Source organism: Mesoplodon densirostris, chromosome X, assembly GCF_025265405.1.
Source record: "Mesoplodon densirostris isolate mMesDen1 chromosome X, mMesDen1 primary haplotype, whole genome shotgun sequence".
Lineage (NCBI taxonomy): Eukaryota > Metazoa > Chordata > Mammalia > Artiodactyla > Ziphiidae > Mesoplodon > Mesoplodon densirostris.
In genome coordinates, this window is record NC_082681.1 from 121,331,942 (window position 1) to 121,357,696 (window position 25,755).

Here is a 25,755-nt window from a genome sequence, read left to right on the forward strand (position 1 = left end):
TGAACTGCCAGGCCAGGTCCGCCTGGGACTTGAGTCAGGCCAGAACCTGGGAATCCAGGGGCGGATTTTATAATGATGACAGAATGGTGGTCCCCTGTAGTCAAAACATTCCCATTTCCTTCTCTATCTGCTTTGATAGAAATGCAGGGAATCTTAGCTTTTCCTGATACCATTAAAGCCTGATTCGACATGGAGAAGAGCTTTGTTCATTCTCTCCCCTTCCTCATGAAAGAGGCGGCCATTTTGAGTTCAGGTGATGAACCCACCCGTGGGGCTATGAGGACAAGCCATGTAGCCTGATGTTTCAGAGTTCTGGAATCATAGAATTCCTGAGGTGGCTGAGGTCCCTGATAGTGACCCAGCCTTTGGCCTGATACAGGGACCCATGGAGTTTCTGCCCAGGGGACCTGAAAGGACACGCCTGTGGTCTGGGGGACTGACCTTTGCTAAGGCCCACGTGGGCTTCTCCTTTTCAAAGGGGGGAAGTGTTCTCAGAAGAGAGCTGGTAGGTTAATTGAAAATAGTTAATTAGAGGTATTGTACTGGGACAGTAGCTGTCCTCACTTGTGGAGAAAGCCCTGGAAAGGGGGCCTTTTCTTCTGAAGTTTCCTTATTCTCTTTTAATTACACAGATTGGTCCTACTGGTCTGTCATCACAGCCTGGTCCCCCCATGTCACCTGCACGCTCAGCTTAGTCTTTGGACTTGCGGCTTTTGGTGCTTGTGAAGCTCTGGGACTGTTACGCCCTGAGCAATGAGAACGTTTCATGGCCCATCTTCCTAACCCACTGTCAAGCTGACAGCAGGCCCAGTTACAGTGCTAGGTGGGCCACCGTTTTGCCCCCACCTAGAAAGGGAAAGAAAGAACAGCTTAAAGCTTCCCCTGGGTGTGTGTGTGTGTGTGTGCATGTGGCAGGGGAAGCACATTAGAAGAGGACTAAACTGCTTGTTCCATTAGTGTTTCTCTGGAGACCTGAATAAGCTCAGTGGCAGCAGGGCCTTGTTGCAGGAAAAATGGCTGTAGGCAGAGTCCAGACCCCCCTTCCGCTACACCCCCAAAGCTTCTGTGGGACTTAGAGCAACTCTCATACTCTGTTTCTAATCTGTAAAATAAGGAGATTACTCTTGTTAATTTCCTAGGGAAATTGTGAGGATAAAAATTAGGAAAGAGAATAAATTTAGGGGCAGAGGGTGGTAATAGATTGAAGTAGGGTGGGGAGTCACTCCCTGAATATAGTAGTAGTTGTTATTAAAAATGATAAACTGCTAGTAAGGCCCCAGAGTGTTGGGAAGAAATTATTGATATATGGAAACGAATAAAGTGTTGTTTCCATGAAGCAACCAGTGATCAGATAGATGTGCACGGAGCATTCTCCAGGATAGACTATATGCTAGGCTATAAAAGAAGTCTCAGTAATTTTAAAAGGATTAAAATCATGCAAAGTATGTTCTCCGGCCACAGTGGAATGAAATTAGAAATCAACAACAGAAGGACATTTGGGAAATTCACAAATATATGGAAATTAAACAACATACTCGTAAATAACCAGTGGGTCAAAGAAGAGTCCACAAGGGAAATTTTAAAATACTTGGAGGGACTTCCCTGGTGGTCCAGTGGTAAAGAATCTGCCTTACAATGCAGGGGACGTGGGTTCGATCCCTGGTCAGGGAACTAAGATCCCATATGCCATGGGGCAACTAAGCCCACATGCCACAACTACTGAGCTCACGGACTTCAGCTAGAGCCTGCGTACCACAAAACTACAGGGCCCTCGCGCTCTGGAACCCATGCGCCACAACTAGAGAAGAGAAAACCCACACGCCACAACTAGAGAGAAGCCCACGTGCCTCAGTGAAAGATCCTGCATGCCTCAACGAAGATCCCGCGTGCCGCAGCTAAGACCCGATGCAGCCTAAAATAAATAAATAAATAATAAATAAATCTTTTTTAAAAAGGAAAAGAAAAAAATAAAATACTTTGAAATGAGTGAAAATGAAAACACAACATTTGAAAATTTATTGAATGCAGCTAAAGCAATGCTTTGAGTGAAGTTTATAGCTGCAAATGCCTATATTCACAAAGAAAACAGATCTCAGATCAATAGCCTAACTTATTTTCCCAGCTTTATTGAGATATAATTGACATATAACACTGTGTAATTTTAAGGGGTACAACATAATGGTTTGATATACATATATATTGTGAAATGATTATCACAATAAGGTTACTTAACACATCCTTCACCTCACATCATTACCTTTTTTTTTTTTGGTTGTGGTGTTGGTGAGAACATGTAAGATTTGTCTTTCTGTGATTTATTTCACTTAGCCTAATGCCCTCAAGGTTCATTCATGTTGTCCTTATTTTTTATGGCTGAATACTGTTCCTCTGTGTGTGCACGTGTGTGCATGTGCATGTGTGTGCATGTGTTTGTATCACATTTTTAAAATCCATTCTTCCATCAGTGTAAACTTAGGTTGTTTCTGTCGTGAATAATGCTGCAGTGAACATCGGGGTGCAGATATCTCTTTGACACAGTGATTTAATTTCCTTTGGATATATACTAGAAGTGGGATTGTCAATAGCCTAACTTTTTACCTTAAGAAATTAGAAAAAAGAAGGGCAAACTAAACTCAAAGCAAGCAGAAAGAAGGAAATAATAAAGATCAGCGTGGAAATAAAAGAAATAGAGAATAGAAAAACAGTATAAAAAAATCACTGAAACCAGAAGTTTCAGTTGGCTCTTTGAAATGGTCAATGAAACTGATAAAGTTTAGCTACGCTGATCAAGAAAAAAGGAGAGAAGACTTAAACTACTAATACGAGGAACTAAAAAAGGGACATCGCTGTTCATCTTAGAGAAATTAAAAGAATTATAAGGGAATACTATGAATAACTTATACACTGCTGGTGGGAATGTAAAATGGTACCTCTGCTTTGGAAAACAGTGTAGCATTTCCTCAAAGTTTTAAGTATAGTTACCATATGACCCAGCATATCACACCCAAGAAGAATGAAAACATATGTCCACACACAAACTTGTACACAAATGTTCATAGCAACATTATCCCTAATAGCCAAAAAATGGAAACTACCCAGGTGCCCATCAACTGATGAATGGATGAACAAAATGTGGTTTAATCCATACAATGGAATATTATTTGGTGATAAAAAAGAATGAAGTACTGATACATATTACAACATGGACGGGCCTTGAAAACACCATGCTAAATGAAGGAAGATACAAAAGATTTCATAGTACATGATTCCATTTATATGAATGTCCAGAATAGACAAATCCCTAGAGATGGAAAGTAGATTAGTGTTTGCCCAGAGCTGGGTGTGGGGATGGAAAGTGACTGCTAATGGGCGTAAGGTTTCTTTTTGGGGCGACAGAAATGTTCTAAAATTAGATTGTTGTCGTGGTCGCACAATTCTGTAAGTACATAAAAACCATTGAATTGTACACTTAAAATGGGTGAATTTTATGGTATATAAATTATATCTTGGTAAAGCTGTTTAAAACAAAAAAGATTACCACACAAATTAGTGTTAAAATGCAGCATCTGGTTGTGCCTATCTGTCTGTCCATCTCTTTCTCTTTTCCGTCCTCTGCCATTACCCCCTCCCAGCTGAGGGACAAGATGTGTCATTCCATTTATTCAAGTCTCTACAAATTATATATTTCTCAGTGAAGCTTTATTTTTTCCTCATCCAATCAGTTGCCTAGGAGATAGTGAGTCTGAGGGATCAAAAAGACACTGTTTTGCTAGAGATGACCTAAATATTAGGTAATCGATTTGAGAAGGGTAGAGAACTGACAGTGGCATTCTATTGTTCATTTCTCAAGGAAAAAAAAGGAAAAAAGGTTTCCTGTAAATCAAAAGCCAAACTTCTTATATTCTAAGTTCTGTGCTTCATAGACAGAGCCTTTGCTGGAAAGGAAAGAATCCATTTATGGTTCCAGTTTTTCTTGCCGTTGTCAGTAACTCTGCGTTGGCCATTTTTGCTCCTAAATCTTTATCTGCAGCTCTGATGATTTCTTTAGCAAAGATTCTTAGATGTGGAATCACTGGACAAAAGCATGTATATATTTTATGGGACTTTAAGTTGTTATCACATCGATTTCTTGAAGGCTTACCCCACCACCAGAAGTGGAGAGAGTGCTTATTAGTGTTTTTAGCTGGAATTTCTTTGATTAATAGGGTGCTTGAACATATTTTTTCTCTGTTGTTTGTTGGTATTCTTGGCTCTTACATTGAGATCTGTGTATTTTTATTTTTATTACTGATTAGTGTGTTATTCCTTTGTCATTCACGGCAGATTGTGCTTCCCGGTTTGTGGGCTTTTCATTTTATTTACAATTGGTTTTGATGTACAGAAATAGTACATTGTTATGCAGATTCGTATATTGATGTTTCTTTGGAGATTTTCTCTGAATAAATTCTCACCTAATTTTTTGTCTCCTTTTATACTGGCTTCATTTTTTACTTCCAATTTTTAATTGATATGGAATTTTGATATACAGTATGAGGTTAGTGTGCAAATTGACTTTTATTTTGCAGTAGCCACTTTTCCAGGACCATTTATTAAATAATCCAGCCCCCATTACTTTTTGATACATCGTTTATCATATAAATCCTTTTGGACTTTCAATTCTATACCATTAATTTGTCTAACCATTCTTGTATCAATATAGTTAACTGTGGTGGCCTTATAATACGTTTTAATATATGGTATGGGTTTTGTTTTTTAGATAATCAAACTTTATCTATTTATTTGTTCATTAATTCAAAAATATTATTGAGTGCCAGTTTGTGCTAACCATTATGTTAAGTGGTGTGATACAGTGGTGAGTAGAGCAATAGTAGACACCCTCCCTCCCCTCCTTCAATTCTTTTTTTTTTTTTTTTGGAAGACCACAACAGAAGCAACAATGATTGCAGTTACCAAACACGAAACACACTCATACTATGTCATAATATTGACATTCAGTCCAGTAATCCTCCACTGTACAGCTCCTTTACTTTGCGGTGAAAATTGATTTGTATACTTTTTGCCTCTGAGTCCTTGTGGGATTTTTTTTTTATTCAAACAGAAAGTCACAAAAATTATAATCATCCTCATCAGTTCACTCAGTCCCATGTAATTAATTTTTTTTCATCTTGATCTTTTGTTAGCACTTTTATGAATTCATCAGTTTTCCATTAGAGTTCTGAAAATGCTTATTCATTCAGTTCAGCAGTATAGTCAGTTACCAGAAACGAGGACTTGTCAGTCATTTCCATGAATTCCTTGAAGATGAAACCCTTTTATAGGAACATTTTTGCAAAACCATCAGAGTACACCCAGAACTCTCTATAAATGACAAAAGACTTAAAAATGACCACGGTTAAAGATTTGATGAAAGTTCATAATAATGCATTGACAAGGAAATTTAGTTATTTCTGAGATATACATTTTAAAGTAATAACTAGAATTATGACTTATAACATTATACCAGAACATAAAAGATTTTTAGAAATTTCATGTAATGTCTGAAACATTTATATTAACATATTTCCACACAAATAACCCAAAGAAAGTTTAGTATTAGTTGTTTTGTTTGTTTGTTTGTTTTTATACTGCAGGTTCTTATTAGTCATCAGTTTTATACACATCAGTGTATACATGTCAATCCCAATCGCCCAATTCATCACACCACCATCCCCACCCCACTGCGGTTTTCCCCCCTTGGTGTCCATACATTTGTTCTCTACATCTCTATCTCAACTTCTGCCCTGCAAACCGGTTCATCCATACCATTTTTCTAGGTTCCACATACATGCGTTTATGTACAATATTTGTTTTCCTCTTTCTGACTTACTTCACTCTGTATGACAGTCGCTAGATCCATCCACGTCTCAACAAATGACTCAATTTCGTTCCTTTTTATGGCTGAGAAATATTCATTGTATATAGGTACCACAACTTCTTTATCCATTCATCTGTCGATGGGCATTTAGATTGCTTCTGTGACCTGGCTATTGTAAATAGTGCTGCAATGAACACTGGGATGCATGTGTCTTTTTGAACTATGGTTTTCTCTGGGTATATGCCCAGTAGTGGGATTGCTGGGTCATATGGTAATTCTCTTTTTAGTTTTTTAAGGAACCTCCATACTTTTCTCCATAGTGGCTGTATCAGTGTACATTCCCACCAACACTGCAAGAGGGTTCCCTTTTCTCCACACCCTCTCCAGCATTTGCTGTTTGTAGATTTTCTGATGATGCCCATTCTAACTGGTGTGAGGTGATACCTCATTGTAGTTTTGATTTGCATTTCTCTAATAATTAGTGATGTTGAGCAGCTCTTCATGTGCTTCTTGGCCATCTGTATGTCTTCTTTGGAGAAATGTCTATTTAGGTCTTCTGCCCATTTTTGGATTGGGTTGTTTGTTTCTTTAATATTGAGCTACATGAGCTGTTTATATATTTTGGAGGTTAATCCTTTGTCCGTTGATTCATTTGCAAATATTTTCTCCCATTCTGAGGGTTGTCTTTTTGTCTTGTTTATGGTTTCCTTTCCTGTGCAAAAGCTTGGAAGTTTCATTAGGTCCCATTTGTTTATTTTTGTTTTTATTTCCATTACTGTAGGAGGTGGATCAAAAGAGATCTTGCTGTGATTTATGTCAAAGAGTGTTCTTCCTATGTTTTCCTCTAAGAGTTTTATAGTATCCGGTCTTACATTTAGGTCTTTAATCCATTTTGAGTTTATTTTTGTGTATGGTGTTAGGAAGTGTTCTAATTTCATTCTTTTACATGTAGCTGTCCAGTTTTCCCAGCCCACTAATTGAAGAGACTGTCTTTTCTCCATTGTATATCCTTGCCTCCTTTGTCATAGATTAGTTGACCATAGGTGTGTGGGTTTATCTCTGGGCTTTCTATCTTGTTCCATTGATCTATGTTTCTGTTTTTGTGCCAGTAACATATTGTCTTGATTACTGTAGCTTTGTAGTATAGTCTGAAGTCAGGGAGTCTGATTCCTCCAGCTCGGTTTTTTTCCCTCAAAACTGCTTTGGCTATTCGGGGTCTTTTGTGTCTCCATACAAATTTTAAGATGATTTGTTCTAGTTCTGGAAAAAATGCCATTGGTAATTTGATAGGGATAACATTGAATCTGTAGATTGCTTTGGGTAGTATAGTCATTTTCACAATATTGATTCTTCTAATCCAAGAACATGGTATATCTCTCCATCTGTTGGTATCATCTTTAATTTCTTTCAACAGTGTCTTATAGTTTTCTGCATACAGGTCTTTTATCTCCTTAGGTAGGTTTATTCCTAGGTATTTTATTCTGTTTGATGCAATGGCAAATGGGAGTATTTCCATAATTTCTCTTTCAGATTTTTCATCATTAGTGTATAGGAATGCAAGAGATTTCTGTGCATTAATTTTGTATCCTGCAACTTTACCAAATTCATTGTTTAGCTCTAGTAGTTTTCTGGTGGCATCTTTAGGATTCTCTATGTATAGAATCATGTCATCTGCAGACAGTGACCATTTTACTTCTTCTTTTCCAATTTGTATTCCTTTTAGTTCTTTTTCTTCTCTGATTGCCGTGGCTAGGCAATGTTGAATAATACAACTGTTGTTGTATGTTGAATACACAACTATGTTGAATAATAGTGGTGAGAGTAGACATCCTTGTCTTGTTCCTGATCTTAGAGGAAATGCTTTCAGCTTTTCACCATTGAGAATGATGTTTGCTGTGGGTTTGTCGTATATGGCCTTTATTATGTTGAGGTAGGTTTCCTCTATGCCCACTTCCTGGAGAGTTTTTATCATAAATGGGTGTTGAATTTTGTCAAAAGCTTTTTCTGCAGCTACTGAGATGATCATATGTTTTTGTTTTTTTTTTGTGGTACTAGGGCCTCTCACTGTTGTGGCCTCTCCCGTTGCGGAGCACAGGCTCCGGACGCGCAGGCTCAGCGGCCATGGCTCACGGGCCCAGCCGCTCCGTGGCATGTGGGATCTTCCCAGACCGGGGCACGAACCCGTGTCCCCTGCATCGGCAGGCGGACTCTCAACCACTGCGCCACCAGGGAAGCCCGATCATATGGTTTTTATTCTTCAATTTGTTAATATGGTACATCACATTGATTGATTTGCGTATATTGAAGAATCCTTGCATCCCTGGGATAAATCCCACTTGATCATGGTGTATGATCCTTTTAATGTGTTGTTAGATTCTGTTTGCTAGTATTTTGTTGAGGATTTTTACATCTATATTCATCAGTGATATTGGTCTGTAATTTTCTTTTTTTGTAGTATCTTTGTCTGGTTTTGGTATCAGGGTGATGGTGGCCTCATAGAATGAGTTTGGGTGTGTTCCTTCCTCTGCAATTTTTTGGAAGAGTTTGAGAAGGATGGGTGTTAGCTCTTCTCTTAATGTTTGATAGAATTCACCTGTGAAGCCATCTGGTCCTGGACTTTTGTTTGTTGGAAGATTTTTAATCACAGTTTCCATTTCATTCCTTGTGATTGGTCTGTTCATATTTTCTGTTTCTTCCTGATTCAGTCTTGGAAGGTTATACCATTCTAAGAATTTGTCCATTTCTTCCAGGTTGTCCATTTTATTGGCATAGAGTTGCTTGTAGTAGTCTCTTAGGATGCTTTGTATTTCTGCGGTGTCTGTTGTAACTTCTCCTTTTTCATTTCTAATTTTATTGATTTGAGTCCTCTCCCTACTTTTCTTGATGAGTCTGGCTAATGGTTTATCAATTTTGTTTATCTTCTCAAAGAACCAGCTTTTAGTTTGATTGATCTTTGCTATTGTTTTCTTTGTTTCTGTTTCATTTATTTCTGCTCTGATCTTTATGATTTCTTTCCTTCTGCTAACTTTGTGTTTTGTTTGTTCTTTCTCTAGTTCCTTTAGGTGTAAGGTTAGATTGTTTATTTGAGATTTTTCTTGTTTCTTGAGGTAGGCTTGTATAGCTATAAACTTCGCTCTTAGAACTGCTTTTGCTGCATCCCATAGGTTTTGGATCGTCGTGTTTTCATTGTCATTTGTCTCTCGGTATTTTTTGATTTCCTCTTTGATTTCTTCAGTGAGCTCTTGGTTATTTAGTAACGTATTGTTTAGCCTTCATGTGTTTGTGTTTTTTACATTTTTTTCCCTGTAATTGATTTCTAATCTCATAGCGCTGTGGTCAGAAAAGATGCTTGATATGATTTCAATTTTCTTAAATTTACTGAGGCTTGACTTGTGACCCAAGATGTGATCTATCCTGGAGAATGTTCCGTGCGCACTTGAGAAGAAAATGCAATCTGGTGTTTTTAGATGGAATGTCCTATAGATATCAATTAAATCTATCTGGTGTATTGTGTCATTTAAAGCTTCTGTTTCCTTATTTTTTTTTATTGTGGATGGTCTGTCCATTGATGTAAGTGAGGTGTTAAAGTCCCCCACTATCATTGTGTTCCTGTCGATTTCCTCTTTTATAGCTGATAGCAGTTGCCTTATGTATTGGGGTGCTCCTATGTTGGGTGCATATATATTTATAATTTTTATATCTTCTTCTTGGATTGATCCCTTGATCATTATGTAGTGTCCTTCCTTGTCTCTTGCAACATTCTTTATTTTAAAGTCTATTTTATCTGATATGAGTGTTGCTACTCCAGCTTCCTTTTGATTTCCATTTGCATGGGATATCTTTTTCCATCCCCTCACTTTCAGTCTGTATGTGTCCCTAGGTCTGAAGTGGGTCTCTTGTAGGCAGCATATATATGGGTCATGTTTTTGTATCCATTCAGCAAGCTTGTGTCTTTTGGTTGGAGCATTTAATCCATTCACTTTTAAGGTAATTATCAATATGTGTGTTCCTATGACCATTTTCTTAATTGTTTAGGGTTTATTTTTGTAGGTCCTTTTCTTCTCTTGTGTTTCCCACTTAGAGAAGTTCCTTTAGCATTTGTTGTAGAGCTGGTTTGGTGGTGCTGAATTCTCTTAGCTTTTGCTTGTCTGTAAAGCTTTTGATTTCTCCATCGAATCTGAATGAGATCCTTGCCGGGTAGAGTAATCTTGGTTGTAGGTTCTTCCCTTTCATCACTTAAGTATATCATGCCACTCCCTTCTGGCTTGTTAACCTTATGGGGGTTCCCTTGTATGTTATTTGTTGTTTTTCCCTTGCTGCTTTTAATAATTTTTCTTTGTCTTTAATTTTTGCCCATTTTTTTACTATGTGTCTCAGCGTGTTTCTCCTTGGGTTTATCCTGTATGGGACTCTGTGAGCTTCCTGGACTTGGGTGGCTATTTCCTTTCCCATGTTAGGGAAGTTTTCGACTATTATCTCTTCAAATATTTTCTCTGGTCCTTTCTCTCTCCTCCTTCTGGGACGCCTATAATGCGAATGTTGTTGCATTTAATGTTGTCCCAGAGGTCTCTTAGGCTGTCTTCATTTCTTTTTGTTCTTTTTTCTTTATTCTTTTCCGCAGCAGTGAATTCCACCATTGTGTCTTCCAGGTCACTTATCCGTTCTTCTGCCTCAGTTATTCTGCTATTGATTCCTTCTAGTGTAGTTTTCATTTCAGTTATCGTATTGTTCATCTCTGTTTGTTTGTTCTTTAATTCTTCTAGGTCTTTGTTAAACATTTCTTGCATCTTCTCGATCTTTGCCTCCATTCTTTTTCCGAGGTCCTGGGTCATCTTCACTATCATTATTCTGAATTCTTTTTCTGGAATGTTGCCTATCTCCACTTCATTTAGTTTTTTTTCTGGGGTTTTATCTTGTTCCTTCATCTGATACATAGCCCTTTGACTTTTCATCTTGTCTGTCTTTCTGTGAATGTGGTTTTTGTTCCACAGGCTGCAGGATTGTAGTTTTTCTTGCTTCTTCTGTCTGCCCTCTGGTGGATGAGGCTATCTAAGAGGCTTGTGTAAGTTTCCTGATGGGAGGGACTGGTGGTGGGTAGAGCTGACTGTTGCCCTGGTGAGCAGAGCTCAGTAAAACTTTAATCTTCTTCTCTGCTGATGGGTGGGGCTGGGTTCCCTCTCTGTTGTTGTTTGGCCTGAGGCAACCCAACACTGGAGCCTACCTGGGCTCTTTGGTGGGGCTAATGACAGACTCTGGGAGGGCTCACACCAAGGAGTACTTCCCAGAACTTCTGCTGCCAGTGTCCTTGTCCCCGCTGTGAAACAGAGCCACCCCCCGCCTCTGCAGGAGACCCTCCAACACTAGCAGGTAGGTCTGGTTCAGTCTGCCCCAGGGTCACTGCTCCTTCCCCTGGGTCCTGATGTGCACACTACTTTGTGTGTGCCCTCCAAGAGTGGAAGCTCTGTTTCCCCCAGTCCTGTCAAAGTCCTGCAATCAATTCCCACTAGGCTTCAAAGTCTGATTCTCTAGGAATTCCTCCTCCCGTTGCCGGACCCCCAGGTTGGGAAGCCTGACGTGGGGCTCAGAACCTTCACTCCAGTAGGTGGACTTCTGTGGTATAAGTGTTCGCCAGTCTGTGAGTCACCCACCGACCAGTTATGGGATTTGATTTTACTGTGATTGCACCCCTCCTACCGTCTCATTGTGGCTTCTCCTTTGTCTCTGGATGTGGGATATCTTTTTTGGTGAGTTCCAGTGTCTTCCTGTCGATGGTTGTCCAGCAGCTAGTTGTGATTCTGGTGTTCTCGCAAGAGGGAGTGAGAGCACATCCTTCTACTACGCCATCTTGGTTCCTCCTCTGTGGTATGGCTTTTGTCCTTCCTGTTATCACTCTTCATTTTCAAAAATGTTTTAGCTGCTCTCACTTGTTTATTCTGAAATCATGTTATCAAGTTAAAAATTCCATTGGTATTTGGATTTGAATTACATAAAAGTATGTCAGTTTAGAAAGAACTGACATTTTCCTGACTTTTTTGTTTAAAAGTTTTGTATTGTGTCATATAAATTGTCTATATACAGGTGCATAAGTGAAACTCTTTTCTCCTCCTCACCCCTTTACCCCAAATGTCACAGGGGTCCAATTCTTGCAAATATATCACCACATTAAAACATATATCCCCTTCTGAATTCTAAACAGCTGATTCTAGTGATTCACTGACATATGGGATATTACTGTTTAATCAAGTTATGGTTTTATTTGTGCTGCCTTGCTTACTCCTTATAATTCTTTTCCTATATAGATTGTGGTTATTGTTGGCTTTTGTAAATAGGATTGTTTCCCCTTCATATTTTTTTCTTATTGCCAATCCACAGAAGAATTTAACTTTGGAATATTTCTGTCATAATAGCCATTTGTGGAATACTCTTGTTAATTAAAAAAATGTTCCCCTTTGATATAGGAGAATTGCTAGTACTTATTAGAAGGTGGATGAGTAGAAATTACAAAATCCTATATTTGAACAAATGACATTTTTTTCTTTCTTTTTTTTTCTATTGGGGTATAGTTGTTTTACAATGTTGTGTTAGTTTCTACTGTACAGCGAAGTGGAGTTCCCTGTGCTATACAGCAGATTCTTATTAGTTATCCATTTTATACATATTAATATATATATGTCAATCCCAATCTCCCAATTTATCCCACCACCACCCCCGCTTTCCCCCCCTTGGTGTCCATACGTTTGTTCTCTACATCTGTGTCTCTATTTCTGCCTTGCAAACCAGTTCATCTGTACCATTTTTCTAGGTTCCACATATATGCGTTAATATACGATATTTGTTTTTCTCTTTCTGACTTAATTCACTCTGTATGACAGTCTGGGTCCATCCACGTCTCTACGAATGACCTGATTTCGTTCCTTTTTATGGCTGAGTAATATTCCATTGCATATATGTACCACATCCTCTTTATCCATTCGTCTGTCGATGGACAGAACAAATGACATTTTATAAACAAAAATTCCTTGATTTCTTTTTTTCAGTAAGATTAATTTATTTGATTTCCTCTCATTAGTTTTATTTATTTTATTTTTTAAAATTTTATTGGAGTATAGTTGATTTAAAAATTCCTTGGCTTTCATAGAGCTTTACAGTTTACATAGAGAGAGAGACTGAATGACTCATTCACTTCTTAGAATTACCCTGTGAAGGGTGGTGAGAGAAGCATCATTATCAGTCCATTTTAAATATAAAGAAACTGAGGTGGGGAGAGGTGAGAAATGATTTGCTCAAGGCACCAATAGAGGCAGACACCGAAGGTCTCTTGCTGCCTTCATCTCACAGAAATATATGCAGTAATACAAGTAATAGTGTCAGAAAAGCCTTAGTGAGTGGCTGATCTTTAATGATTATTTTTGGGCACTTGTGACTGTTGACTGCATTTCATTCTATAGTACACTTACAGTCTTCTTCTTCCGTGTGTTTGTGTGTTGTGTGTGTGTGTGTGTGTGTGTGTGTGTGTGTTTAGATTTTGATTTTCTTTCCTAGATTGTAAACTCCTTGAAGGACGAAGCCACACTGTATTCATCTTGGAACCAACTTTAATTATTGGATGAAAGTACACTTGACCCTTGAACAATGTGGGTTTGAACTGTGCGGTCCACATAATATACAGATATCTTTCAACAGTAAATACTGCAGTACCACATGGTCCATGGTTGGTTAAATCCGTGGATGTGGAGGCGCCGTGGTTACAGAGGACCGACTATAAATTATACTCAGATTAACCCACACATCGTTCAAAGGTCAACTGTATGTAGTTCTCAAACACCCCGACGTTTCTGGAAAATGAAATACCAGAAGAAAAACTATCAGAGGGAGAACAAGCTTATTAAGTTATATATTTAGGGAGAAACTGTTGAAATTCTGTGATTCAGAGAAATTGTGTTTGGTGACTGAGTACTGAGGAGAGAGGAGACTTACTAAGTATCTGGTTTGGAAAGTGGATTATGAGAATAAGGACTGCATTTAGCTCTAGGCCTGATAATGGGCCATTAGTAGAGAGTGAGACAGCAAAATACATTTCCAGAGGAGGAAATTTGAACCAGATCTTGAGTAACAAGATTGAAAGTAGAATTAAGTTATAAGGGTAAGTGTGTTTGTGTGAAGGCTCCTAAATGTTTCATGTTTCCTAGTATAACATGAGATGAAATATATCCGGGGTATGAGAAGGTTTAGATTTTATGTCATCGTTTTAATCTCTGTTTGATTTTACACCCTTCCCCAAGGTTTTCTAAATGCGACTGTATAGGGTTCAGTTTATTTTATGTTCAACAGTGTATCCACTCTTCCCTCCTTTCTGGACTTCTTCCTCTCTGATATTTGAGTGTTCAGCATCACCGTCGGCAGAGCCAGGGAGAGAAAGTGAAGATACTCATCAAAAGAGATGGTTGGATTATGTGATTATATGTTAATTTTGCTTGTGTGGAACCCCATATCTATTAGGCATTACCAGTGATTAGTATCATGTTTTCAGTTTAAGTAAAATCTGTCTGTGTAACCACCTCTTGTTGGCTCGTTGAAGGTGCTGGAACTTTGGAGCAGGGAGCCCTCTTCCCCACTCCCCCTTGGATGGGTTCTTCAGTATTGTCGTTGCTTGCAAAGGAAAATCGGATTTCCCAAGGTTTTGTTATTGAGTTTTCCCCTGATTTCTTTTAACCCTTTTTTCTAGATCCTGGTATTTGACAGAGTAAAGCGCGCGCGCGCGCGCGCACACACACACACACACACACACACACACACAAAAGAACTATTGTGAATAGTTCTCTTTTTTAAAAAATGTTGTTTAGGAAAAAAATGATACCAGTCGTTTTAAGTTTAACTTTTAAAAAGCTTTAAAGCAACTCTTTGATAATATCATTGGAAGTAGTTTGTTTCTTTTGAAGAAATTAGCTTCCTTTGTAATTTACTTTTGTCTAAATCATTAAGATAAAAAGTAAGACACTTGGGCTTCCCTGGTGGCGCAGTGGTTGAGAGTCCGCCTGCCGATGCAGGGTACACGGGTTCGTGCCCCGGTCCGGGAGGATCCCACGTGCCGTGGAGCGGCTGGGCCCATGAGCCATGGCCACTGAGCCTGCGCGTCCAGAGCCTGTGCTCCGCAACGGGAGAGGCCACAACAGTGAGAGGCCCGCATACCGCAAAAAAAAAAAAAAAAAAAAAAAAAAGTAAGACACTTGAAGTTATATAGGAAGAGAAAAAGTAACTAAGTTGCCAATGTGTCTGACGTTGTGTGGACAGGGACTAGCAAACCCAGATGAGCCAGGAGTGGAAATTCTGATTCTATTTTGTACGTATCTGTACACTTCAAAACATACTTCACACTTGCCTCCTAAGCTTGGGCTCTATAGCCCTGACCTTCTTGCACAGAATTTGTGTGCAATTCACAGTTGTGCTTAAGAGCCTCCTTCCCACCTTCTCTCTTTCCTTTCTTCCTTCCCTGTCGCCCTGGCTCCCTGTCCGTCCTCCCTCTGTGATGTCTTACTCGTTAAGCTCCATCCCATTCTGGAACTAGGCCCTGGGGTGTGCATATATCTGCGTATATTAAGTGTGTGTCACCAGCTCTTATTTATATTTGTGGAGGCTTGACTGGAATAACATGGATCATTGAAATCCACGTTAGACCCGCAGAAACCCTTTTGCAGTTTATTAGAAAGGCTTATGTAGGATGCTATTTCACTTTTCTCATTCCTTGCTGATCATCTCAGGTGGAGGTGTTAATAAATTAAAAAATGACCAATCTAAGCAGCAGGAAGGAAGAGAGGAAGAGAGGCAAGCCTCAGTTGGGTGGTTCCGCAGGGTCAATCTCTCCCTCTGCTTACATCTTCATAAATTATGAACTGTATCGATCTGTTCATATTGACGTATGGACTCATTCTATCAAAAGCCCAAGTTGAAGTGGAAAATGGAAAGTGATCATTTATTAGAGCTGAGGAGTGTCAGCTTTGTATTGAAACCAAACCAAACCAAACCAGACAGATTCTGACAGCCTCCCTTTCAGCCTTTAGATTGCATATTGCCAGAGGCAGATTGGGCCTGGGTAACCAGCAAGACTTGATAACAGTTGACAAATATCCTATCCATTTTCAGTGGCTTAGAACTTGACTGTGAGTTCATTGAGGCTGGAAAACCATTTGTGTGCCTTTTTCTCCCTTATACTTCTGCCCAGGATGCGTCAGAGACCTTCATTTGAGGACTTATGAGACATTCGGATAGTTCACAGCTCTCACAGCCATTAGCAATCTTGGGAAGGTCATTTCACCTTTGAAGCATCAGTTTCTTCCTCTGCAGATTGGAAGGTTGATTGAGAAGTTTTCAGTTTTTTTAAATCTGGGGACCCTTTCTAAAAGTTTTTGAGTCTTTGGATGACAGATTTCCATATCTGTGTTAGCACATAACTAGGTCTTCAGATTAGGGTCATGGTACTGTTTATATATAGCCCTGTGAAACATTTTAACCTGTGTGCCCTCATTTTGGCTGTTAAGCCCTTTGGAATGTTAAAAAGCTAAAGGATCCCACTCTTCTCTTTGCAAACGCTATCCAGGGTCCCCAGGAAGGAATATTGGGATCCATTCTACGTATTCTCCACAGCCCATTCGAGCTCCTATGGCCAACAAATGTTTGTTGGATGAATCAGGTTCCCACATGCCCTATCAGAAATTTCTGGAGAGCTTTAGAGGATTTTGGTTCTTTACTGAGAAAGCCCCATGGTGGTTTTATTGGGTAATGAATTTAAAACAGTGTTTCTGCCTTTGGTAAGTCACTTGTTCTTGCCCACTGTACGGCAGTGCGGGTTCTTTACTCAGCTTGATTGTGCAGGGTTGAATGGGTGGTGAGATGTGTATTCATTTTGCGTTCACATTAGCATGTTTCAGAATCCTACCTCCCGCAAAAGCCTTTTTTGTATTATCTCCACTTTTATTTCAGTAGGTGTGGGATAAAATCATTCATGGCAAATTGGGTTAAATTGCAAACTGTGGGTACCAATTCCATTCCCCCAACTTGGTTAGATGATGCCTGAAGACTGCTAGCTAAGTGATGTAGGTCCTTTAGCCTGTTTCATATATCAAAATAAGGTTTTAATAAAGATATGTAAAATCAGCTCAAGAAGGGACTTGAACAGGTATTTATACACCTATGTTCATAGCAGCATTATTCACTATAGGCAAAAGGTGGGAGCAACCCAAGTGTCTGTCAGTGGATGAATGGATAAACAAAAGTGCTCCATCCATGCAGTGGAATATTATTCAGCCTTAAAAAGGAAGAAATTCTGATATATGCTACAACATGGATGAATCTTGAGAACATTATGCTAACTGAAAGAAGCCAGTCATAAAAGGACAAATACTGTATGATCCCACTTGAATGAGGTCCCTAGAGTACTCAAATTCATAGAGACAGAAAGTAGAGTGGTGGTTACCAGTGGCTGGAGGGAGTGGGGAGATGGGGAGTTTTGTTTAATGGATATGGAATTTTAGTTTGGGAAGATGAAAGAAGCTCTGGAGATGACTAGTGGTGATGGTTGGACAATAATGTGAATGTGCTTAATACCAGTGAACTGTACCCTTAAAAGTGATTAGAGTGGTAAATTTTATGTTATATATGTTTTACCACAATTTTAAAAAAGAATCAAGAATGATATGGCAAATACTCAACACCCTTCTACCTACCGTCAGCTAAGAAGTTTTTAAAATTAATAATTACCATTGACATGTCCTATATGTTACCCGACCTCAACTGAATTGTTTGTTTTTTGAGGAGTGAAGGCTGACTCGGGTGATAGAATTCTGGGACAGGAAAACCTTCCTTCTGCTTTGTTTTCCACTTGCATTTGTTAGCTAAAGACAAACATACTAAACAAGTAGGAAATTAGTAACCTTTTCCTGGCCTTTAAAATTAGTGCTTCTAGAAACTTCTAAAAAGAAATCTTTCTAGAAACTTCTTTTACCCTTTGGGGCTGGATGAATATGGAGAAACAGTCAAGGGAAATAACACTTAACTTACCAGGATAGAAGAATGATAGTGTATTTGCAGCCTTTATCTTTCCTGAGTGTGTGTGTGTGTGTGTGTGTGTGTGTGTGTGTGTGTGTGTGTGGTGTTTTTTTAATTAGAAAATGAATTTATTAAATATAAGGCCAGAGGTTGAAGCCACTGACAGATAATATGCAACATCACTGTGGGGAAAGGGGCTTCTTTAGTGAAAGACCTCTGCCACCACTGACGCTCAGAACTGGATGTCAGAAATTCCATTCCTGCCCCCTCCGAGGAGTGCAGTGATGGTGGCGTGGGAGATGAAGGTGAGGATGCAGTGAGGAAAGAGGCAGGGTGCTGCTGAGGAGGGTAGGTTTGAGAAGGGAAGCAGAGGAGGAGACTCAAATCTTTCAGAAGCAGCCACAGCCCAGCCCTGTGGGGGGCCTCCTAGGACTTCAGCATCTCAGGGGAGCACAGTAGCCCAGCTCTCCTGGGGCCTGGTGCAGCCATCGCAGGTGCTGATGCAGTCCTCCTTATCCAGGAAGTTGTTCTGCTTCCTTCTGCATCTGCCGTAAGCAAAGGTCTTGCAGAGCCTGGAGCTGGCGTTGTAGAAGTACCTGAAGAACAGGGCCCTGCAGGGACCCATGTAGGGAGGCTCCGGGCAGAAGGTAGGCTGCGGTCCTTAGGCAGGGGTGCTGGTTTCATCCCTCTGGGTGCCAGCCGCCAGGATGCCCAGGAGGACAAGCAGGGAAGCAGAGAGGCAGAGCCGGCTCATCTTCATGGCCTTGCAGGAGGGCTTCTGAGTGTGTGTATTTTACACATTTTTTTGAGGACCTATTCTGTGCCGGGCATTGTTGTATCAGTTACCTCTTGCCACAGTAATGCTGCATAACAAATAACCATAAAACCTCAGTGGCAAACAACAGGAAGCGTTTATGGCTTCTGAATCTGGGATCAACTGGGAGCTACCTGGGTAGTCTTTATGGTTTTGACTGGGCTTCCTCACGTGTCTGGAGGGCCGCTAGTGTTTGGTTCGGCTTCAGCTGCAGGCCTTCGGCACCTCGGCCCTGCTCTGTGTGTCTTGCATGCTCCAGCAGGCTAGCTTGAGCACGTGAATATGGCAATGGTGGAGGTGCAACAGAGCAAGTGGGAACATCCGAGTTCCCTTGAGGCCTGGGCTCCCAACTGGCACATTGCTACCTCCACTTCACTTTGTTTTCTAAACCAAGTCACATCGGGTGGGGAAATCCACCCTGTCTTTAAGACTCCCTCCTCCATGCTGCCCTGCCTGACTGCACAGCACTTTAGATTACTGCCGCTTTCTGAAAACACTTGTTTTACCTTCTGTGTCTTTACCCCTCTCACCCCTGCTCTCCCTCTTTCTCTGTTATATTTTGCCAACTCCTCAAGTGTAAGCTAGTTTTATGGTTCTGTCTTTGGCATCTTTGATTCTGTCTACTCATTCCTGGGCTCAGCCACTGCCACAAAGCACACAAGCCCCCAAACCTGACCTCTGGGCCGGACCTCCCTCCTTGCTTCCCTCACGCTCACCTCCACTCTCAGCCACCCTGTGCTGGTTACTGGTCTCGTGGCTGCAAGTCACAGACACCCTGGTTTCACCTGGCATAGGTTGTAAGGAAATGTCCGTCTTGTACAACAGGAAGTCCAGAGGCAGAGCAGACTCCCTGGGGCCCAGGTTCCTTCTCCCTCCACCCTGCTTCTCACTGAGTTGGCTTTGTGTTGTGGCCAGCAAATAGGGCAGTGGGCATCCCTGGTTATACCTAGTTGGGGGAGGACAGGGGCTTCTCTTCTTTGAGATGCCCAGGGCAGACCCATCTCTGTCTCTCACTGTGCCACCCTGGCTTAGGGCTGCCCACCCATCCCTGGCTGGACCTAGCCCGGGGTTCGGTTGTCTGCCATGGAGTCCCCAGCTGTCCCCACGTGGCCGAGCCTCAGATTCTCCTGCCTGTCAGACTCCCACTCCTGCTTGCTTCTGTATTTTCATTGGCAGCATCATCCCAGCCTTCAGTTCTTCCCATCAACACTTCATTTTGTTTTTGAGATTATTACTAAAGGCTTGTTCAGGGCTGGGCTCTGGGCTAACCTCTCATAATCTACAAGGCGGCCAGCTCGGCTGCTGCTCACAGGAGTCTAGGACTTGAGAACCCAGGAGTCCCGGGCAGCAGGGGCAGTGGGGACAGTGGGATCAGGGTGAAGAGAGCATTGTGCTCTGGGTGCCACGCGGTCCCATGGCGGTGGTGCTGGGGGCACTTAGCCCTGCCTCACAGGTCGTCAGGGAAGGCGTCTGACAGGGGCTTGCTTCTAAGCTGACAATGCAAACTGAGCAGTGTTTCTTGCTCTTCCTTAAAAGAAAAATCATCCCTGGTCTCTGATTTGGACCCTGACCTCTCCTTTCTGTAGACCAGAGGTTGGCAAATCCCAGCCCATGGGCCACATCTGGTACTACCTATTTTGGGAAATAAAGTTTTATCGGCACATGGCCATGCCCCTTCATTTACATACGGTCTGTGGCTGCTTTTGTGCTACAGCCACAGAGTTAATTGGTTGCCACAGAGACTGTGTGGCCTGCAAAGCCGAAAATATTTGCTCTGGCCCTTTACAGAACAAGTTTGCAAAGCCCTGCTGTAGACGGATAGGAAAACTCAATTCCTGCCCTCCAGGAAGTTTCATCTTTCAAAAGGAGACCTACTTAGGTATAGTATATAGAAAACTTGATCATGAAGCCTGTTGACGTAAAGGTATTTAAGTGCTGGGCTTCCCTGGTGGCGCAGTGGTTAGGAATCCGCCTGCCAGTGCAGGGGACACGGATTCGAGCCCTGGTCCAGGAAGATCCCACATGCCGCGGAGCAACTAAGCCCATGCGCCACAACTACTGAGCCTGTGCTCAGGAGCCTGCGAGCCACAACTACTGAAGCCTGTGCGCCTAGAGCCCGTGCTCCACAACAAGAGAAGCCACCGCAAGGAGAAGCCTGCACAACGCAATGAAGAGTAGCCCCTGCTCGTCACAACTAGAGAAAGCCCGCGCGCAGCGACGAAGACCCAACACAGCCAAAAATAAGTAAATAATTAAATTTATTTAAAAACAACAGATATTTAAGTGCTGAGGCAAGCGGTGCAGGCAAAAATCAGCATTGTTGCAGGAATCCATGCGCACTTATTTCTCTCTACTTCTCTCCCTCTGCTCTTCCTTTCTCTATTCTACAAATGAATCTACATTCGTTTTCTTGCCTCCAAATTTCTAGATTGACACCTTCTAGATTTACAGTTTCAAAATTTACACTTTTCATGACGCTCAGTTCCCTCCAGGTGGAGAGTAAAGGTGCAGATCGGTGTGGAAAATGAAAAGTCTGAGTGTGAGATACCATTTTTTAAAATGTACCTTTGTGGGGCTTCCCTGGTGGCGCAGTGGTTGAGAGTCCGCCTGCCGATGCAGGGGACACGGGTTCGTGCCCCGGTCCGGGAAGATCCCACATGCCGCGGAGTGGCTGGGCCCATGAGCCATGGCTGCTGAGCCTGCGCGTCCGGAGCCTGTGCTCCGCAATGGGAGAGGCCACAACACTGAGAGGCCCGCGTACCGCCAAAAAAATAAATTAATAAATAAAATAAAATAAAATGTACCTTTGCTACTCTCCCACATTTCCAAGGAAAGTAGGACTTGCTTCAATAAAGGAGAAAAACCTTTATTTGCCTTGAACAAAGAGATAACTATGTGTCTCAGTAAACTGTTTGTTTAGGGGAAGAAAATTATCTTTAAAAACCTTTCCTTACAGGTAGCCCAGTCCCTTTATCTGCACTGCTCATTTGCCTAGAAACCCATCCTTTCTGAATGACACTCCTCCAGAGGGGCATTGGCAACAAAACTAGAACAAAACAAAACTAGTAGCCCCTAGAGGAAGCCCACAGTAACATGTTTTGTTCTGATCACAACAAAATCGCCTGCTCTGACGTAGAGAATGGACTTGAGGACACGGGGAAGAGGGGAAGGGTAAGCTGGGATGAAGTGAGAGAGTGGCATGGACATATATACACTACCAAACGTAAAATAGATAGCTAGTGGGAAGCAGCCGCATAGCACAGAGGGATCAGCTCAGTGCTTTGTGACCACCTAGAGGGGTGGGATAGGGAAGGTGGGATGGAGATGCAAGAGGGAGGGGATATGGGGATATATGTATATGTATAGCTGATTCACTTTGTTATACAGCAGAAACTAACACACCATTGTAAAGCAATTATACTCCAATAAAGATGTTAAAAAAAAATCGCCTGCTCTGTAAGGCAGCTTTTATGCTATAGTGTTGTATAGACCTCACTGCTCTTTTCTTAAAATTTAAGTTGTACATTTTATTTTAGATTCACTCTAAGTTTTCTTTGTTAGACTTATTATAAAAATAATACATGCTCAGTGTGAAAAATTAGTAAAGGAATGTCATGGTAACAAAAGTCAAAAAGTAACTTAAAATCCCTTTCCTCATTCATATTCCCCAGAGGAGACCTGGCTCGTGGTTAACTCCTCAGAAGATCTCACCCATGTCTATTGGGATGAACCATAAGAAATTGCAGAGATTTGACCACAGAAGTGTCAATTTCACATGGTACGACCTAATCTAAGCACATAGTGATACAGGCATATCAGTATTTTAAAAAAATACAGATAGCATCATGCTGTTTATAGTGTATTGCAATTCGTGATGTTAGGTTGAGGAGAATCTTGGAACTCTTGGCGTAGCGGTTCGTTTAGAGCAGTGCCACTGTTTAATAGTCCACCTGTAGATACACCGTGACTTGACTAACTAGTCCCCTAATTGAAGGACGTTTAGGATGATTCTGGCTTTTCACTCTTCTGAACAATGTAGCACTGAGCATTATGCATATATCTTTGTACATTTCATGTAAGTTACCTGGCGCATAGCTTCCTAAAAGTGGAATTGCTCTTTTCTGGATTTTAATTTTTTTTTTTTAAGAACTGGTCAGATGCCTCTGGTCTCAGTCGGACTTGCTGACCTTAGGGTCCTTCATCCTCCAGTGATACCGCAAAGATGGGACCTCGGTGGAAGCCAGGCAACGCATCCAGGCAAATCGTGTGCAGTTATAAACATTGGCACAAACTTCCCTCCCTTCATGAAACATTCGTGCACTGACTGCCCAGCAGGCACTGGGGACATGCACGCAAAGAAGACAGTGCAGCTGACTAGGGCTGGGAGGAAGAGGTGTATCTGGAGCTCTGTGGGTGCACGGAAGCCCAAGTGACCTCTTTATCCTGGGGCGGCAGAGGGACCTTGTGATGCTTTCCATAACTTTACTGGTTTGAAAAAGGAGAGAAACGCAGGGCTTGGTTGGAGGGGGGACATTGAGGCGGTGGCAGGTGGCAGCCTGCAAATTAGCTGCGCTGGCCTTCGTGGAAGGGAGCAATGGGCATTGAGCTCAGCTGAGCCAAGGTGCCAGATGACAGAGCAGGGCTCTCGCCAGCCACTGACCCGGGTAATAAGAGGGCACTTGGCCAGCAGCCTCCTGAACACTGCCACACGGCTGTTCGTGGATCAGGACCTGTCAAGTTGCCCAGTGTGGTTCTTCTTTTTTTTTTAATGTATTTATTTTATTTTTGGTTGCGTTGGGTCTTTGTTGCTGCACGCAGGCTTTCTCTAGTTGCGGTGAGCGGGGGCTACTCTTCGTTGTGGTGCACGGGCTTCTCATTGCGGTGGCTTCTCTTGTTGCGGAGCACGGGCTCTAGGCGTGTAGGCTCCAGCAGTTGTGGCTCGTGGGCTCTAGAGCTCAGGCTCAGTAGTTGTGGCACATGGACTTAGCTGCTCCACGGCATGTGGGATCTTCCTGGACCAGGGCTCGAACCCGTGTCCCCTGCATTGGCAGGAGGATTCGTAACCACTGTGCCACCAGGGAAGCCCACCCAGTGTGGTTCTTCTGTCATGATGTGCTGCTCCAAAGCCTGTGAAACATTATGGCAGACAGAGTCCAAATGTCACGTTTACTGCTTTATTTTATGTGTGTGTGTGTGTGTGTAATTCCCCCTTGCACGTTTGAGTTTCCTTGCAAACCATAATCTTGAGAGCAGGGATTAGAAGTTCTTAACTTTTTTAAAAATTGCTTGAGAACCTGTTTGCCAGTCTGGTGAAGCCTATGGACCCCTTCTCAGAATAATGTTTGTAAATGAATAAAATAAAATACATAGGATTACAAATGAATACAGTTATACTGAAATACAGGTATCAAAATATTGCAAAAACTTAAGCAATACATATTCCTTTATTCATGCATTAAATAGCAAGATCCAGCAGTGAGTCTAGAAGCAATCATAATTTTGAAGTAGGGATGAGGGTAAATGATATTTCAAGGTAGCTGCAATGACCATGATGTGAACTGAAAATCTCTCTCCACATAATAGGGAATAAATAAAATCCACGGGTGCTGCTAACCCCAGTGTGGCCTGTTGTCTATATGCAGAGTGGAAAGCAAGACCAGGTTTCAGATAGAGGGAAGTGACAATAAAGATGTAATTTTCTTCCCATCTGTGTTGAGACCCCCTGAAATCTACCCACAAACCTCAGTTAAGAATCTCTGCTTTTAGATACAGAAGAAGGAATTGGAATGAAAACCCCCACTTGCATCAAGAAAATTTATAAAATCTTACACTTCCCCCCTCTTTATTCTGATAGGGGTGAGAAAGGAAACTATATTAAAAATGAGTCAGAATTTAGCAAACATTTTGATTACCTGCAATAAAGATCTTTCCCCTACTTCTTAAAGAGAAAGATAGTGGAATTTTCTGTCATTCTCTACATCTCCCAGGGCCATTTTTTGGTACTGATTTTGAGACCTGGGATACTCCAGATTTGTTTATGGTGGGTATTTTCCCCTGAGAATTCTCTAGGCAAGAGAGGTGGACCCCAGATGAGGGTTTCTGGAATTTCCTAGACCCTCGTTTCTGTTCTTAATACGCACGTGCACGTGCATGCTCCCCATCACTCACTCTCCCCTCATCTTGTTCCCTCTGCCTCCCCGCTTCACTGTAAAAGTTAGGGGTCTGATAGGTCCATTTGTCAGCAACAAAGTTTGAGGAGGCCTTTAAAAATAGAGACGTTAGAGGGAGTGTGTTGGATAGAAAGGAGAAATCTTGTTTATGCTCAACAAATCACTTATATTTAGAATTTTCCTTCAGTTTTCCCTTTGAAATTCTGTATTATTTCACTTGAATGACTGCATGGAGCATTTAAAAGTAGATCAAACAAAACTCTATAAATAATGTTGAATTCTTTTGGGCATTTTGCCCAAATCAGCCTTGCTAAAGCAGAGAAAAGCAGTGTGCTTTTTGTATCAGATTTTCTCCTCTGAACATCCAGACTCCCTCCCCCAGAGAGATGGCGGCCTGGGCTGGGGCAGTCAAGCCAGGGATGCTTTGGAGAAGTGTCCCCCAGTGTGGTCTGCTGTGGGTCTGGTCATTTGGATTAAGGACTGTGCTGAAAGACCAAACCAAACCCTGGGACCAGCCTAAGGAGAGGGGAAAACCAGGAGGACGTTTAGAGACGCCACTGAGTTTGTTTTCCAGTGTGATTCTTTTATCTCACTCTGTTGGGAAGGGAAGGTTGGCAAAAAGAAAATTGGTTGAACTGGTATAAATAATGCACAAGGCTGCCTTTTAGCATATTTGTTCATGTAAAGACAAGTGGAAAAAAGGGCAGGAGTCAGGTGGCAGCAAGCCCTTCTGTAAAGTAGGTCTGCCCTCATCATTCTAATCTTATACATGAGAAAAACTGAGGCCGAGAGCTCAAGTGGGCTGCACGGTGTGGTCGCAGAGCTGGGGCCACTGGGTTATCTGTCTTTTTGGTGTTGTGAGGCCCAGGATTTTC

The 25,755-nt window shown here is 41.6% G+C and overlaps 1 protein-coding gene and 1 pseudogene across 3 annotated transcripts in view; one reads left to right on the forward strand and one right to left on the reverse strand.

Annotated features, from left to right (window-relative positions):
- SH3KBP1 (SH3 domain containing kinase binding protein 1) overlaps positions 1-25,755 on the forward strand; it is a 346,074-nt gene that overhangs the window by 142,828 nt on the left and 177,491 nt on the right. The gene's annotated exons all lie outside the window — the stretch shown is intronic.
- Positions 18,339-18,656, reverse strand: LOC132481612 (serum basic protease inhibitor-like; annotated as a pseudogene).